Source organism: Lutra lutra, chromosome X (genome assembly GCF_902655055.1).
Source record: "Lutra lutra chromosome X, mLutLut1.2, whole genome shotgun sequence".
NCBI classification, from domain to species: domain Eukaryota; kingdom Metazoa; phylum Chordata; class Mammalia; order Carnivora; family Mustelidae; genus Lutra; species Lutra lutra.
Window position 1 is genome coordinate 9,888,975 of NC_062296.1, and position 12,534 is coordinate 9,901,508.

Consider the following 12,534-nt stretch of genomic DNA (forward strand, 5'->3'; position numbering starts at 1 on the left):
AAAAAGGGTATCTCATTAGTTCATTCATGCAAATATTTAATAATCCCTTGTGGAAACTATTATAGATGGGATTGGTAAGTCAGATAGCTTAATGGTCTCTTCCAGTGCTGGTAGTCCATGATTGCCTGATTCTGTGACAAGCTGTAAGAACCCAAGCCTAAGACTAGTGCACGTGCATGCATCTGTGTGTGTGTGTGTGTGTATTCTCCCTTCTCTTCCTTCTAGGCCCAAGACATATATACTTTATATGGACCTTGTTCAACCCCATATCAACTGGTCTTTTTTTTTTTTAAGACTTTATTTATTTGACAGAGAGAGAGAGAGATCACAAGTAGGCGGAGACAGAGGGGGAAGCAGGCTCCCTGCGGAGCAGAGAGCCCGATGTGGGGCTTGATCCCAGAATTCTGAGATCATGACCTGAGCCGAAGGCAGAGGCTTTAAGCCACTGAGCCACCCAAGTGCCCTCAATTGGTCTTTTTAAGGAAACAGAGGTTTTGCTTCTTCCCAAATAGCTATGAAATTTGGCAACATGTCACAATGACCTGACTATTGGCTTTTATTCCTAATGACTTCCATAAGGAAAAAAACCATTTGCATTTTAGCTTTGTCTATTCTGGCACAGAATACATTTTTACATTTATTTATAATCTGGGGGGTTGTACTTTCCTATAGATTCTCCAAGGTCAGTGCTTTCCCAGGATACAACTTGACGTCATAATAGAGATGTGGAATATTCTCTGGCTTGAGACCTCCTCATCACTATAATCACTTCTGTGTCATCACTGAAGAAGACATCATTTTAGGTATCACTTTACTGGAGCTAAAATGTGATGAAAATCAGTAAATAGATTTATCAGATTCTTACCTCTCATGTTTTAAATATTCTTATTTCTTGTCTTGGTTACTACTCAAGTAACTCATACAACAGCAGAGACACTTATGAAAGAAGTGAATGAACTGTATTCACTTCGCTTTACATAAACAGAAACCACAAAATTCTATCACAAATTGTTGTCAGCACCCTCAAAGATGGTTGTCAGTATGTAGGGATGGAATGCCTGCAAACAAAGACTTCCCCCAGAACCTGGGACCAAATCTGAAAATATCACTCTCTAAAAGAACAAATATTGATTGGACATGATTGGACATCTTCAAAATAACTTACTGTAATGAATGGCATGTAAATTTGGTATTGTTGAGAAAAGGCTACATCCTGCATCTCAGCCATGAAGATCAGTGTCTCTTAATTGAATACAGAAACCAGAAACCAGATTGCCTTTCAATCTAATTAAGGTCATCAGAGATATGTGTGCTCAGGAATGTAGTTATGCAGTTAGACTAAGTATGTTCTGTGCACTTGCTAGTAAGATGCTCTGAGAAAAAAAATTACATGGTTAAGCTGCTAACTTAACCCAGCCCTCCAAAGCTTCAAGAGGCACATTACCATATCAAAGGTATTGAAAAGACCTGTAGAAAAAAATACCTCTTTAGTTTTCTTAACCCAGCATTCTCCAAAGTATTTGTCAATGGAGCTTTTCGTTTTTGTTTGTTTGTTTGTTTGTTTTTTTTGACAATGCCCATTGAAATAGACCATGGAACTCATTTTGGCAATTACTGAGTTAAGGAAAAAGTACTCTATCAAGATGTGTTGTGTGAGTATGGAAAGAGTAACAGGATTTACATGGAAATTTCTGTTTTCTACTTGTATTACTTTGAACACCTATTGATTCTTTGCTCTGAGCCTCAATTTTCTCTTCTGTAAAAATGGAGATTCAAATGTTGAGGGAAGTAAGGTATGCTAGCCCCAGGAAGGCACAAGAGCTTGGTGGTTAAGGGCACAGATGCTGGAACCACATCATCTGGGTTTGAATCATGGCTCCTCTGCTACCTATGTGTATGACGTTGAGCGAATTATTTCAACATACTTCTCCTCTGTTTTCTCACTTGTAAAATGAAAGGACAATAGTACCTACCAGAGGTTTGCTGTGAGCATCATATGGACTTGAAGTACTTCCAGTGAGCATTCCACTAAACATAAGCTGTTATTTTAGCTTAGCCAATACCTGAGTCAGAGTAATTGCTCAATAAGCATTTTAATCAGAAGTAAACATGTTAACAGTAGGGCTAGAGTCTGTAGGAAATTCAGTGGGGCGAGTTGGGGGGAGTAGGGGGAGAACTGAAAGCCATCATGTTCTATATTTATCTAGTTACCTTGTAGATGGTTGCTTTGATCAGTGTCCACAAAGACTCTCTCCTTAATAGATCAGCCCCTAACACATTAGTCTGTCAAAGTTCAAGTATACTGTTACAATTCTTCAGCACTAATTTACCTTCTGGCCAGCTCCACATTTACAAATAGTTCTCTGAAAGACTTTCCGAGAAACATTCTTACGTAGGAGAGACACAGGTTAGAATTACTTCCTCTTCAAGATTTCTACCTCAGCACTAGTTCCTAAAGTATGTATTATTTGTAGTTACATATTTCCAAAAGAGATTACTATAAAGAAACTCATAGTAAAAGTACATTCACAAAGGGTGACTTAAATACCAGGAAGAGTTCAAAACCAAAGAGAGATGGGGGAGATAATTGTACCAGGAAAAGGGGAAGATATAATTATTGTAATTATGCACTAATTTTAGCTTTGTAGTCATTAAAATCTGAATTCCACTTACTTTTCAAATTCAGTCACTTCATTCCTGGTTTTAATCACCAATAAAATCACACCTTTACAAGAGTTAGAATTATACTGGCCATTCATTCAAATCTTCTTTAATGGTTAACATTCTTAGTTCTCTAAAGCCCAGTGCTTACGTCTTTAAAGATTTATTTATTTATTTATTTATTTGAGGGGGTGGGTGCGGCAGAGGGAATGGGAGAAGGAGAGGGAGAATCCCAAGCAGACTCTCTCCACTGAGCACAGAGATGGGCTGAGGTGGGGCTCAATCTTATGACCCTGAGATCAGTCCTGAGCTGAAATCAGGAGTCTGATGCTTAATGCACTGAGCCAGTAAGGCGCCCTCCAGTGTTAAGTCTTTAAATATGCAATTCCTGGGGCGCCTGGGTGGCTCAGTGGGTTAAGCCGCTGCCTTCGGCTCAGGTCATGATCTCAGGGTCCTGGGATCGAGTCCCACATCGGGCTCTCTGCTCAGCAAGAAGCCTGCTTCCCTCTCTCTCTCTCTGCCTTCCTCTCCGTCTACTTGTGATCTCTCTCTGTCAAATAAATAAATAAAATCTTTAAAAAAAAATAAAAAAAAATAAATATGCAATTCCTGGTGGCAATTTTTTAAAGAACTATTACGCATTTTATGGTACACACACACACACACACACACACACACACATTTACCCCTTCTGTATATGTCATTGGAGCAGATCTCCTCTTTCCTAGATCAATGTGCCTGATTACTGTGATTCTTGGGTCTTCTCAACTTTCCTCAACCCACTATAAAATCATATCATCCCCTCCTATTCCACCAAAGCAATGGAAACACTTCTGGAAGGAAACCAACAGTTTTCATCTTTCCAAGCCTTCATCCTACTTGCCTGCAAAGCGGCATTTGACATAGTAGACCACTCTGTCTTCTCCTGTCTTGGCTTCTCCATAAATACTTTCTTGGTTTTCCTTCTTACTTCATTAACAGCTTCTCAGTCTCCTATGTGGTTTCCTTTTTCTCTCCGAGACCTCTAAATATTTGGATTCCTCAGCATTCTGTTCTAGGATGATGGTTCCCCATCAAAGAGTAAAACCCAAAGTACTAATTTTGGCCTACGAGACCCTGCATGATTTGCACCCCCACGTCCCTTCTGACCAGGTGGCCCATTTCTGTCCTCCCTTTAGATCAATATTCTTTGAAATATTAATTCCCACTTATTGTCTCTACTTTTTCTCTTACCATTTTCTCTTGAACTCACTATAATTATGTTTATGTCCCAAACCACACTACTCCACTGAACAGCTGTTGTCAAGGTCACAACTGACTTCCTAGTAGCCAAATGTAAAGATCAATGTTCAGGACTCCCCTTTTACGGTCTGTCCACAGGTCTGTCTACAAGTTGACTTCCCTCTCCTTTGTAAAATACTAACTCATCTGATTCTAGGACACTACTATTTCTCATTTTTTTTTCTTACCTTACTGATCTCTTTTGCTCTTTGCTTAGGTCTTTCCCATCCTGCTGCGAACTAAACACTGAAATGTCTCAAGGATTAGTCTTAGACTTATGTTTTTCTCTATTTATACTCATTTCCTAGGTGGTCCAATTCAATCCTGTCCTGTAGCTATAAATACCATCTATATACTGATGACTCCCAGGTTTTTAATCTCCTGCCCAGAATTCTTACCTGAACTACAGATTTGTATGCATAACTGCCAACCATACCTCTGCACTAATAGGCATTTCAAATTTAACACGTGCAATACCACACTACTGATGTTGTTGTTGCTCAGTTGTCTCAACTAAATGCTTTGGAATCTGCTTTGCTTCCTTTTTCACTCTAGTAAATCCTACCAGTTTTACCTTCAAAAAATAGACAAAAGTCAAACAAAAACTAAACAAAAACAGAACTACCTGGTATATAGTAGGTGCTCAGTAACTATTAGGTCAATGAGTGAAATGAGCTTTCTTTTTACTCTACAGATTCAAATACCTTCAGTGGTACTTCAAATGCAATAATTCATTTCATTCATTCATTCATTCATTCATTCTAGTATTTGTTGAGGCAGATACTGGGGCCACAATGATGAAAAATAAAGTGATTCATGCTCTCATGGAGTTTGATCAGTTTCTTACTTTCTTTTTCCCGGTTTTCCACTTCTGCCACCACTCCCATTGAAATGTGTTACTTCTGTGTTCTGTATCTTAATAAAATGTTATTATTTACTATCTAGTCAGCCAAGGTAAAAACTGAGGGGTAGTTTTGATTCTTCTTTGCTTCCTATAGCCCCAAACCCAATACCTTTGCCATGTTCAATCAATTCTACCCAAGTATCTTTAAGATTTACCATTTCTGTTCCTTTTTTTTTTTTTGAAAGATTTTATTTATTTATTTGACAGAGAGAGAGATCACAAGTAGGCAGAGAGGCAAGTAGAGAGAGGGGGAAGCAGGTTCCCCGCTGAGCAGAAAGCTCGATGCGGGGCTCCATCCCACGACCCTGAGATCATGACCTGAGCCGAAGGCAGAGACTTAACCCACTGAGCCACCCAGGCACCCCTCTGTTCCATTTTTATAGTCAAATAATTTTCACTTCCCCTAGCCTCACCACTACCTTCTTAGGTTTTCATCATCTTTAACTTAAAAACCAATTCAATGGATTTTCCTGCCTTCTCACCCGCTCACTTCCCCTCCAATCTATTTTCTACATTGTAGCCAGAGTGACCTTTCTCAAGTGCAAATATGACCACATCCCTCCAATGCTTAAAATCTCTGATGGGGGATGCCTGGGTGGCTCAGTCCGTTAAGCATCTCCCATTGGCTCAGGTCATGATCCCAGAGTCCTGGGATCAACTTCTGCATGGAACTTCTTGCTCAGCAGGAAGCCTCCTTCTCCCTCTGCCTGCAGCACCCCCTGCTTGTGTTCGTGTTCTCTCTCTCTAACAAATAAATAAAATCTTTCTTAAAAAATCCTTTAATGGCTCTCCATTGGCCAGAGGACAAAATTCAAATACCTTAATATGGTCTTTAAGACCTTTAATGATCAAGTCCTCACTGACATGGAGATCTTTATGTTCTCTTCTTTTTTTTTTCCTTGGGGGGTGGAATACAGAGGAAGAGACTGAGAGAATTTTAAGCAGGCTCCATGCCTACCACCAACACAGAGCCCATCATGGGGCTCAACACAGGGCTCAAAGCCGAACTGAACACCGCAGGGCTGAACACGGGGCTCTCTCTCATAACCCTGAGCTCATGACCTGAGCCAAATTCAAGAGTCAGATGCTTAACTGACTGAGCCATCCCAGCACCCCATTCTGTTGTTCTTTAAGCCTAGCTCACATGTGACTTTCTTCGAGATCTTTCCCAGATCTCTTTGTGCTCCTATAAATACTCCATTTAGACTACCAGCATAACATGATCATACTGCATTAGAGAAAATAGTTTGTCCAGGAGATAAGCTGGCTTTTCACTGGAGTGTTAGCTCTAGAAGCTCACTAGTTGATTTCAAATATCTCCCCTGCTAAAACTGCTCTCGTCTTTCCCTGAACTCCTACTGTGTTTCATCTATCTCTTGCCTTAGGCACCTTTTATTACAGTTAGTTCTACACTGCTGTCACTACCACTGCTTCACTACTAGGTGAGAAGTCCTGGAGGGCAGGACTCTTGTCTTAGTCCACTCTCCAACCTATGCACCACTGGGCCTGTTAGCTTACACTCAGTGGCAAGGCACTCAATCAATGCTTGTGGAATGAATGAATTTTATGGATGGACATTTTTACATATATTGCATTTCTATTGCACCCTTTCCTTTTGATGATATGGCTTCATCATTTAAAGATGCTATTATAATATTTAAGCTTATCAGCTTTTCTGCTAAAAATCTGCTTAGTACTCCCTACTTTTCTAAATTTGGTAACAAAATTATCAAAAAAGCAATTAGTAAGTTTCTCACAGAGAGCCAGAGTCTTTTATTATGTGAGGGAGGTTTACACTAAAGTAATATGTGTTTGATCCCTAATTCACTGTTTTTTCTGTTTCTCTTTATCAAAACTCATCTTTTATGACTGATTTCACTACTGGTTGAACTAGCTTAGCAGTTGGCTGAACTTAGTCAGTTAAGGGAGAGAAAAATGGTACTATTATCAAGCATTTAGGTAAAAAATAAATGAAAAATAAGCTAATACTTTGAATTGGCATTTTGAGATTTGAACATGTTTCTTTGCTTTTTAATGGAATTGTTTTTGGTAAAATCAGTACCAAAATAATTTGATTTTTAAAAAATTGTCTAATATGAAGTGATATGTTGAGTCACATAGAAACAATTAAATGCAGCTTCTCCTGGTGAAGCTCCTACTTCAATGATGTCCATCAATTCTAACAATTCTTAGACACAAATTATGATTCTATTTTGCTCCTCATATTTGGCTCTGTTTGTAACTCAACAAGTATCTTGGGTAAGTCCCATGAGTCATAGAGGCTGAGTGAGTTGAATCAGAAATACTGGATATAGATGATCATTATAAAATGCACACTTGGACCTCTTAAATCATACCAAGTGACAAGGCTCTTTTTGACACATTGAAATGATCTGGTCTTTTCAATATTTAATTTATTACTAATGAGGGACTGCAATTGCTGTGAATTAAGTTGACTGCATTTATCATAAGATCTGGCACATTTCTGCTTCCCTTTTAAAAAGAATATCTGAAAGAAAAAATGGAGAAAATTAGATGCATGAGAATGCATTGTCTAATCAAGAACCATATCATTACCAGCTGTCAAAGGGTATCTTAAAATATTTAATGAGCTAAATTAAGCTACAAAGACATGCCATACCTTTTTATAGAAACTTACCTAGATTTGACCCTTTGACCTCACTCCAGAGGAGCAGGAACAAAGGAAACAAGGGAGGAACAGAACAGAATGGAAGAAAGAGCATCGATTCACTAGGCAAGATACTCAGCTTGACCACATATTTGCTGCCTGACTTTGGGCAAGCCACTCTCTTACTCTAAATTTCCATTTTTCCACCTATAAAATGAGATGATTGGACCAAATTGAAAGGTTCTGATTGTCTCATAGTCCATCCCTGTTTTATGTCCATAAAATTTATTTCAGTTCAAGTCAGTTCAATCCAAACATCTTGAGGGACAGCTACAGCAGCATATTGTAATATAGTAAAGTAGAACATGGTATAAGGCTTTAGTATCAGATAGACAAGAATTTGACTCTAGACTCTCAATTCACTATCTTATATGACCTTAAATAAACTCACTCACCTTTGTAAGCTTTAGTTTTCTATCTGTAAAATGGGGACTATGATACTACATATGCTTCATGATTGTTATAAAAATCAAATGATGTAATGGTATCTTTCATTATGTTATTTGTTGTCTTAGACAATCTTTGAGAACATAAAAATGAATCTTACTCTGCTTACCCTTAAAGTGATTATAGGTGGGGAAAAAACAGCAAGTAAACAATGAACTTAGATGCAATACAGTCTGTGGAGAATGCTACAAGGGAATTACAAACCAAGTGGTTTAGGAAAAACAACGACCAAAAGAGCAATTTCAGCTTGGAGAACCAGAGGAAGAGACATGTATCCCTTCAGTGATCATTTACTGAGCACCTACTTTGTGCTCAGCACGAGGGTAAACAGATGGATTAAAACAAATGCCTGTATTTCATGTGTTCACAAAACCAGTGAAGTGATTCTTAGTTTTTGCTTCATACACTTTCATAGTAAGCATTCTGTCCCCCAAAATAGGAGCACATAAATTTGCATTCAAGTTCAGAAGATTCAAGAACCCTTTGGAAGTTCATTCTTATACTCCTTGGGTCTATGGACTCCAGATTAAGGACTCCTGATTTAGTTGGAAGCTTTATTTAAAAAGGTGGTTAAAAAATGTCAAAAGAAGTGGCATTTGATGTGAGTTCTGAAGAATGGCTAGAATTTCAAGTGGTGTGGAAGAAAAGTCTTCTTAGTCTTTGAACCTGTCCTCTCCAATTCCCATAGCTTATATAGACCACTCACTTCTGCACATGTGTTGGCTTAGGACAAAGTACCTATTTCTGCTTTGCTGCCCTTCCTGGCACTCGTTACCTGTGTGCTCCCTGACACCTGGATGTTTGCCTGACTCCCAAGTCCAATGTGCTCTTTGAAGACCTCAGGCTTCTGTGCTAGCCTAGTCTGCCACCCTCCCTCTAGGCACCTTGCCCCCATACCCAGTCTCTACTTTTCAGTGCTTCCAATGTCTTTGTGCACCCATCCTGCTTCCTATTCTCTCTCTCTGATCCACTGTCAGCAAAAGCTCTAATGGAGTGGGTGAACATGTAGTGAAGAGGCCATCTGTGGGCAGGAGGTCTTCCTCGGATCCAATGCCTACTCCAAAAAGCCACCCTGGCCTCTCAGTTCCCCCTTTTCACTGCTCCAGTTCTTGTCCTTTGACTTAAGATCTGCAATCTATATATGACTACGTCTCACAAAGTAGATGAGCCGCAGCAACAAATGACTCAAAAATGTCCAATGGACATTTCTTGTGCACCTTTCAGTACAATGCAGGTAGACAGAGAGGAGGCTCAGCTCCAAGCAGTCTTTCAAGTCCAAGACCAACCATGTTCCACACATGGCTCTCAAGATTATTCTGAGAATTGACATCTACATGGTAAAAGGAAAAGATGGTGGTAGTGGTGAGGCATCTGGAGCAAAGTAACATACGTCATCTTCCACTGGCCAGAAAACAGCTATAGGGCCCCAGTAACTGCAGCCAGGAGGCTAAGACAAGCTCATTTAGTGAACCCGTAATATCATCTTTGTCACACATGGCCATTATCTAATTTGATCCTTCTAAGAACTCTGGGAAATACGTGACAATGAATAGTCTCTGTTTAGAGATGAGACAACAGGATCTGAGAGACGAAGTGACTTGCCCAAAGCCACAGAGCCAGTAAATGGCAGAATCTACAGTCAAGCCCAGGCCATCTGCTCCATTACCCAAACTCTTTTATACATGGTCTGTGGGTCATATAAATATATAATCCCCAAGTGCCAGGGGAAGAATACTTAGGGAAAATTGTACTAAGTGAAATCCTGGGATGATTTACATCAGAAACACTGGAAGGTGCTCATTAAAATGCAGATTCCCTGGCCCCAACCTGCACCTACTCCCTGATTTAGCACCTGGAGGTCGAGTCAAGGAATTTGTGGATAATTCTATGCAGGATATACTTTGAGAACTCTCTGCCTTAGGACTTCACTTGACTTTCACCTATATGCTTAAAAGGAAACACAGATCCTTACAGAAAGCTGCCTTTTCACGTGTTTATAATCTGTTCTCTGTTGGAAGACCTCCAAACCTGGCCTTGGTGATGAAAGAGTCATTTGTATTTTAATGTTTAAAGACATGTGGATTTCTTTCTAAAAATAGGCATGTGGGGGTAGGGATGGGAAAGGGTCTATAGCAACATTATCATTCAGATGGAGAAGTGCTTAATAAAACTGGCTATCTCTATTGGCAAAGTGACTAAAGACCTAAAGCAAATTCTATGGTAATTCAAGTAAAAATAATCTTACTTTCTCTTGAATTTAGAGCTTTATGTGCAATTCTGAGATAATGCCTTAAATTGAAGATAATTTTAGAATCAATTTAGGGGATGGGTTCTTTCCCCTGTCAAGTTGCCCAAATATTGAATATAGATTTCATTGCACATCTGGCATAAATACTGCATGGTCTATGACACCAGGGGTATAAATATTTCATAATTAAGAAACAGATAGAGCAATCAGTCATCCAGTTTAATAAGCTTCTGAATTCATACCTTTGCATTCCACCCCAAAAATGTGAGAATGCTGATAAGCCTCTTAATTATATTTTATAATATTTCATTTTAATGTAAAAATTATACATATTTCCCTTTCATGTAGAAATCACTATTAATTTAAGGAATGTTAAGTAAGCTACCTAAAAGCCTTATAAAGTGTTATTTAGATAGTCAAAATGTTTGCTTTTCTCCCTTCAAGGTGGTTTTAGACACTAATTGTATACATTTCAACTTTAGGCTTAAAATATTCTTCTAGTAACTATAATTTAGTGTGAATTATTTATACTCTTTAAAAGAATCCTGCAGAGGGAAATGCTGAATCATAAAATGGTAGATATTACTTATGACAGGGGCAATCACTGCCACATTCCCTTGCATGTTCCTACCTCCTGCCTCGGTTGATATATGGGGTTGTAGGTACAGTAATGGCCACACTGGGGGTGAGGAGGGCCCTTTGCTCACCCTTTCCGAAGGAAGTAGATGATTGGGTAACCTGATGTTCAGAGAGCCGAGGCCAGAGTTTACTTTACTTGCAGAGTGAATGCTAACACTGAAAGAGCTGTTGCTTTAGAGTTAGATAGGCTTGGGTTCAAATCACGACTCTGTCATTTGCTAAGGGTGACCTTGTAAGGAATCTCTCTGAGCCTCAGTTCCTCCGTGTAAATGTAGAGAATGATAGAATCAAAAAATCTATCTCATAAGGCTGTTGCTGAGATTTTTCAAAAATTCATCCATCCATCCCTTGCATATATGCTTAACAACTACCACCGACCACCACCACCTTGGATGTGGTGCTGCTATGAGCCAGGCTCAATTAAGCACTCCTCCAGGACGATCTCATTTACATGGTTACTATCTCCATCTCACAGATAAGAAAGGTGAGGCTCCAGAGGCTTAAGGAACACCGGCAGGGTTACAGTTAGTAGGAGGCATAACTGCGATGCAAACTGCAATTTCTTTTCATACCCCCATACTAGTGTAATGAAATGCTAGAAAGCTCTAAGGCATTCCTTTAACAGCTTCTGCAGATGAGGAGATACTGTGTACTTAGTTTTCTTAGCACTAGGGCTCTGAAGATAAAACAGATAATAAAGTAACCTTCTAACTCAAATAAGCTATATTGCAAGTCTGGGGCTTTGAACCCAGGGCACTACACATTTGCTGGGGTGGCTAAGACTTTCGAGGCTTCCACTAATGATGCAGCTGTAATGCAGGGCTGCTTTACTTGTTTGCCCCAAACTGACATTCTTGGAGCAATGCCAAACAGTCAGCTGGAATCACAGGGAACACCTAGCAAAAGGAAATGCACAGTGAAGATTTTGCAAATGTGGCTTAGGTCAGACCTGACCTTTCTTTATCAGTGTATTTTGGCACGCTCTCTGAGATTCTGAATATGGATGGATCTTTCCATTTGAACTTCCTCAATAGTGTTCCTCTTGGGTTGGCTTCATAGTCACCCTCTCTGTTGGGTACCCAGTGACAGCCCAGCTGGTCACAGAGGCCAGTGAGGCTGCAATTACAACAATGAGCAGAAGGTCCCAGGGATGCTGCAGTCCTGTCTGCATAGCAGGTCCAACATCTGTTCTAGTTCCATAGCACATTACTAGGCCACACCCTAGATCGCATCCTAGAGCTCATCATGACCCAAAAGGCAAATGGAAATCACAAAGTCAAACTCTCATCTCTGGTTGGGAAGCAGAGGACAGCACAGACCAAAACCAAAAACCAGAATGACCAGAGCTGTACCACTTCTGAGTTATGTGACCTTGCACACATGATTTAACCACCTACTGCCTCACTTTCCTCTTATACAAAACATGGAAAGTAACAATACGCCTCTTGGGGTTATTTTTGAATTGATTGGTTAGAATGATGGCGGGCATATAGCAAGTTCTAGCTCTGGCTACATTTTTTTTTTCTCTCTTTCTCCTTCAACACTTGCTTTCCAAAACCTGTTTGAGGGTGTCTAGGTGGCTCAGTGGGTTAAGTGTCTGCCTTTGGCTCAGGTCATGATCCCAGGATTCTGGGATCAAGTCGGCATTGGGCTCCCTGTTCAGTG